At 41.2% G+C, this 6,087-nt stretch overlaps 1 pseudogene; it reads left to right on the top strand.

Annotated features, from left to right (window-relative positions):
- The first annotated feature begins 4,682 nt into the window (after positions 1 to 4,682).
- LOC128055384 (40S ribosomal protein S4, X isoform-like) lies at positions 4,683 to 5,540 on the top strand (annotated as a pseudogene).
- Positions 5,541 to 6,087: the final 547 nt, after the last annotated feature.

Here is a 6,087-nt window from a genome sequence, read left to right as displayed (position 1 = left end):
GGCATTCTCCAGGCAAGAATACTGGAGAATCATTGCTTGCCTTTCTCCAGGGGATCTTCCTGACCCAGGGATTGAACCCAGGTCTCCTACATTACAGGCAGATTCTTTACTGCTGAGACATTAGGGAAACCCTATTTAATCTGGTGAGGGGAAGAAATTTCTCTTTTCTTCTGAACTTGAATCTGGAAGCTGTTAACTAGGAGCTGTTGGGGGCTACCTTGAATAGCCTGAAAATAAAACCAACACCAAAGAATCCAGAGGAGATTAGAGATGGAGAAGAACAGTTATGACAAAGACCTCCCTACCCTGCTGTACTTAAAGAGTACTTAAGTTCCATTAGAAAAAAATCAAAAACATTGTTAATGAGAGTTAGGAGATGCTGCATGACCTTGTCCCCAGCTGTCTCACCAGCCTCATTTTTCTCTCATGTCCTTGTAATGTGCCACGTTCCTTTCCATATGGGGTCTTTCCATATGCTATTTCTCCATTTAGAGCCTTATCTTTCTCTCTTTGCCTAGTAAGTACCCTCTATTCCAGAGACCCGAGAGCCAGTGCCCCAGGAAAGAAGGCCTCTCCTGACCAGCCATATGTCCAGTTGGGGTTATTTATATGCAGGCTTTCCTGGTAGCTCAAATGGTAAAGAATCTGCCTGCAATGCAGGAGACTTGGGTTTGATCCCTGGGTTGGGAAAATCCCCTGGAGAAGGGAATGACTACTCACTCCAGTATTCTTGAGGAGCCTGGCAGGTTACAGTCCATGGGGTTGCAGAGAGTCAGACACGACTGAGCTACTAACACTTTCACTTTTCTTATTTTAGACCAGGAGTGGTAAATGTTTTTCTGTAAGGTAGGTGCTTGTGTTCAGCTGTGTCCAACTCTTTGCAACCCTTTGGACTGTAACCTACCATGCTTCTCTGTCCATGGGATTTTTCAGGCAGGGATACTGGAGTGGTTTGCCATGTCCTTGTCCAGGGGATCTTCCCAATCCAGGGATTGAATCTACATCTTCTGCAGCCCCTGCATTGCAGGCAGATTCTTTACCCACTGAGCCACTGGGGAAGTCCACTTTTCTGTAAAAGACCTATTTTAAGCTTTATAAGCCATGTGGTCACCATCACAGCTACTCAGCTCTGTTGCTGTGGTTTGAAAGCAACCATACACCATATGTAAATGAAGAGACATAACGGTATTTCAATAAAATTTTATTTACAAATACCGTCAGTGGCCATATTTAGCCCACAAGCCACAGTTTCCTGAGCTGTGAAAACTCTGATCCTGGATTGCAATTAAATATTCACCATGGTAATTATTTGACTAATGTTTGCGTCACCCTCCAGATACTAATCTCGATGAAATCAGGGACTATGTGTTTTTGCTCAGCACCATATAAGAAGTATGGTGTCTAGTATATAGTACAGCTTTGTGCATGTTGAATTTGTATGTTTAAATCATTAGAGGAGAAGGAGCCCATGAAGAAGACTGAGAAGGAGTGAGCTGGAGTAAGTTGTAGAATATAGATGAAATGGAATTCTGAAATTTTTAAGGAGAAAGTTTAATGGAAAAATTCCTGTTTGGAAACTAGGGAGATATGGATTAGCCCTGAGAAAATACTTTTATTGCAGTAGTGGGGTGGGGAGGGACAATCAAGAGTCAGCTTATTTTTAAAGACAAGAAGGTGGGAAATATAGACAAGTATTTTGTGAAGTTGACTGTGAAGGGAAGGAGTAGGAGTGACAGCCAGAGGGAGATTTAAGCCACTTAAATGAAACCAACATTTCTAGAATAAAACAGGGCAATATTTTTTTGACACTACAGTATGTAAAAAAGGTCTTAAATAGAACATAAAATCACTAAACATGAAGGAAAATTATAACTTGGACTCCATTAAAATGAAACACTTCTCTTTCTCAAAGGACACTATTTAGAGTATTTAAAGAAAAGTTACAGTATAGAAGATCTTTTATATAGGTATAATATAATTCAGAAAACTAAGATCATGGCATCTGGTCCCATCACTTCATGACAAATAGATGGGAAAACAATGGAAATAGTGACAGACTTTATTTTTTTTGGCTCCAAAATCACTGCAGATTGTGACTGTAGACAGGAAATTAAAAGACGCTTGCTTCTTGGAAGAAAAGTTATGACCAACCTAGAGAGCATATTAAAAAGCAGAGACATTACTTTGCCAACAACTGTCCATCTAGTCAAAGCTATGGTTTTTCCAGTAATCATGTATGGATGTGAGAGTTGGACTATAAAGAAAGCTGGGTGCCAAAGAATTGATGCTTTTGAACTGTGGTGTTGAAGAAGACTCTTGAGAGTCTCTTGTACACCGAGGAGATCCAACCAGTCCGTCCTAATGGAAATCAGTCCTGAATATTCATTAGAAGGACTGATGCTGAAGCTGAAACTCCAACACTTTGGCCACCTGATTCGAAGAACTGACTCATTTGAAAAGACCCTGATGTTGGGAAAGATCGAAGATAGGAGAAGGGGATGACCGAGGATGAGATGGTTGGATGGCATCACCGACTCAACAGACATGAGTTTGAGTAAACTCTGGGAGTTGGTGATGGACAGGGAGGCCTGGCGTGCTGCAGTCCATGGGGTTGCAAAGAGTCAGACATGACTGAGTGACTGAACTGAACTAAATGTAATAATATATACTATGTATGTATATATTATATATTATAAATTATATATGAATTTATATATAAAATATAATTGTTATATATACATGCATATATGTGTATATATATGAAAGCGATGGAGAGAGAGGGACATTGGGAGAAATATATCTACAGCATGTAAAAAGAAATAGGAAGCAGGCATCCCAGAGAGAATCATGGACAAAATATTTGAACAGATCCTTCCTATCTGAATGATCAATTAGCCTGGGAAAAGTTGGTCAATCTCATTACTTGTCAGGTAAATGTAAGTTAAAACTGTAATTAGATATCTCTACGCCTGTGCCAGAATAACCACCATTACATACAAAGCTGAAAATACCAAGTTTTGGAGAGGACGTGGAACAACTGGATCTCTCGTATATTGCTAGTGGGAGAGTAACTAAATCCATTTACTTTGGAAAACTGACAGTATCCACTAAACCTGAACGTGTGCACACTGTTATACAGAAATGCTGCTCTCAGGTCTCTATCCCCCCAGATGGATGTATATGTCAGCCAAGGGTGTTCCTGGTAGCCCTATTTTACAGTTCCTACTAGAAATAAATCTGTCACATATGGAATACATTGTAGATTATTCCTATAGTAGGATACTATACTGACTTATTTGAAAGAACTGACTTATTTGAAGAACTGCCTCATTTGAAAAGACCCTGATGCTGGGAAAGATTGAAGGCAGGAGGAGAAGGGGATGACAGAGGATGAGATGGTTGGATGGCATCACCAACTCAATGGGCATAAGTTTGAGTAAACTCTGGGAGTTGGTGATGGACAGGGAGACCTCGCATGCTGCAGCCCATGGGGTCACAGAGTCAGACATGGCTGAGCAACTGAACTGAGGATACTATACAGCAATGAGAATTAATGGGCAAAGCTACATGCATGCAACAACATGGGTATTTTTCATAAGCACAATATTGATCCAAGAAACCAGATGCAAGAGAGAATATATGGATTAATTCACTTTAGAGAGAATTGTAAAATAGGCAAAATTAACCAGTTGTGTTAGGGGTCAGCATAGTGGTTATCTTTGGGAGAGGGAATCCCTGGTGGGGCAAAAATGAAGGTTTCTAGGGTGTTGGTAACCTTCTACTTATTGATCTGGATGGTGTTTACACAAGTGCATTCACTCTGAAAATTCCTTTTATGATTTGTGCACTTTTCTCTATATCCTATTTCAGTAAATAAGTTTATTAAGCAGATGAATGCTTAGAGTTGTTTGCTACCATTTGTATGTTGATTGGAAAGGGCCAATGAAAGGGAGGGAGAGGAGGAATTTGATGGGATGCAGCCCGAGGAGGTGAGTAGGATGAGGCGGGGGCATAGGTGTTTTTAATTAGACAGAAGGTCTCCTTTCCTTTCCTTTACATCTTTTATCCTAAACTTCTCTTACTTGTCTGTCTCTCCCATCTTCACTCTTTTGGGTAGTTCAAATTTGTCTAAAGAATTGCAAAGACTTGCCTTAATGTGCAATTCTTAGAAGTGTTGAGGCTGTTTTTTTAAAAAGGTTTCCCAATGGTTTTGTTCTTGGTTAGACCATCCTTGGGCTTCCCTGGTAGCTCAGCTGGTAAAGAATCCTCCTGCAAGGCAGGAGACCGCAGTTCCATTCCTGGGTCAGAAAGATCCCTTGGAGAAGGAATAGGCTACCCACTCCAGTATTCTTGGGTTTCTCTGGTGGCGTAGCTGGTAAAGAATCCACCTACAATGTGGGAGACCTGGGTTTGATCCCTGGGTTGCAAAGATCCCCTGGAGGAGGGCATGGCAACCCACTCCAGTATTCTTGCCTGGAGAATCCCATGGACAGAGGAGCCTGGTTGGTCTACAGTCCATGGGGTCACAAAGAATTGGACACAACTGAGCGACCAAGCGCAGCATAGCATACAGACCATCCTTACATTGATTAGGAACTAAGACAGATTGTGTTTTCTTCTTCTCTTCATTCTGTGCATATGAGAATAAAGATTTGATTGGCTTCTTTTCGTGCCTAGTGCAGCCATGGCTCGGGGTCCCAAGAAGCACCTGAAACGCGTAGCAGCTCCAAAACATTGGATGCTGGATAAACTGACTGGTGTGTTTGCCCCTCGTCCATCTACTGGCCCCCACAAGCTAAGGGAATGTCTCCCGCTAATCATTTTCCTAAGGAATAGACTTAAGTATGCCTTAACTGGAGATTAAGTAAAGAAGATTTGCATGCAGCGTTTCATTAAGATCGATGGCAAAGTCCGCACAGATATAACCTACCCTGCTGGTTTTATGGATGTCATCAGCATTGATAAGACTGGAGAGAATTTTCGTTTGATCTATGACACCAAGGGTCGCTTTGCTGTTCATCGTATTACACCTGAGGAGGCCAAGTATAAATTGTGCAAAGTAAGAAAGATATTTGTGGGGACAAAAGGAATCCCTCATCTGGTAACCCATGACGCTCGTACCATCCGTTACCCTGATCCCCTCATCAAGGTGAATGATACCATTCAGATTGACTTGGAGACTGGCAAGATTACTGATTTCATCAAATTTGACACTGGTAACCTGTGCATGGTGACTGGAGGTGCTAACCTGGGAAGAATTGGTGTGATTACAAACCGGGAGAGACATCCAGGTTCTTTTGATGTAGTTCATGTGAAAGTTGCAAACGGCAACAGCTTTGCCACTTGGCTCTCGAACATTTTCGTTATTGGCAAAGGCAACAAACCATGGATCTCTCTTCCCCGTGGAAAGAGTATTCACCTTACCATTGCTGAGGAGAGAGATAAGAGATTGGCAGCCAAACAGAGCAGTGGATAAAACGATCGCTATGTGATGTGATTGGAAAGGTCTTTGTAATTAAAGATAATACCAAGTGATTAAAAAAAAAAGATTTGATTGGGCGCTCTCGTGTAGGCACTTATAATAGGATCAAGTACAGAATAGAAATACTCTCTGTATGAAATTAAAAAATAATAAGGCCCCAACGTATACTAAAAGCAATTTATTACATTCTTTAACAACTTGGTTATCTCCTTTGGAAAGAGTGAACACTTCTGCCTACTTCTTTTCTGTTACTGCCCAGATTTGCCTGAAGTGACTCACCACTTTACAGTTGCAACTGAATTACTCTTATAATTGTTTTGGTTTTCCACCTGGCTGAAGTCATGGGGGCTTTCTTTCAGAATTGGGCCAAATTAGGCAGAATTTCTTTGGAATAACTATACATCATGGTACACAGAACATTTAAGGACTAGATTTGCAGAGGAAATGAAAGTAACTTCTTGGGAATTGGAACTCTGTCGTTTGAGCTTTCTGAAATGTTTTGACTGGCACAGTATCCCTGCATTTGATCATATCGGGGTGATCTCTTTCCTTAAGGGCTTTATGGGTAATCTTCCTTTCCAATCCGTTATCTCTTGACTACTGGA

Source organism: Budorcas taxicolor, chromosome 11 (genome assembly GCF_023091745.1).
Source record: "Budorcas taxicolor isolate Tak-1 chromosome 11, Takin1.1, whole genome shotgun sequence".
In the NCBI taxonomy this organism is placed as follows: Eukaryota; Metazoa; Chordata; class Mammalia; order Artiodactyla; family Bovidae; genus Budorcas; species Budorcas taxicolor.
Note: the sequence above shows the minus strand (reverse complement) of the source record. Positions and strands in the feature narration are given on the sequence as shown.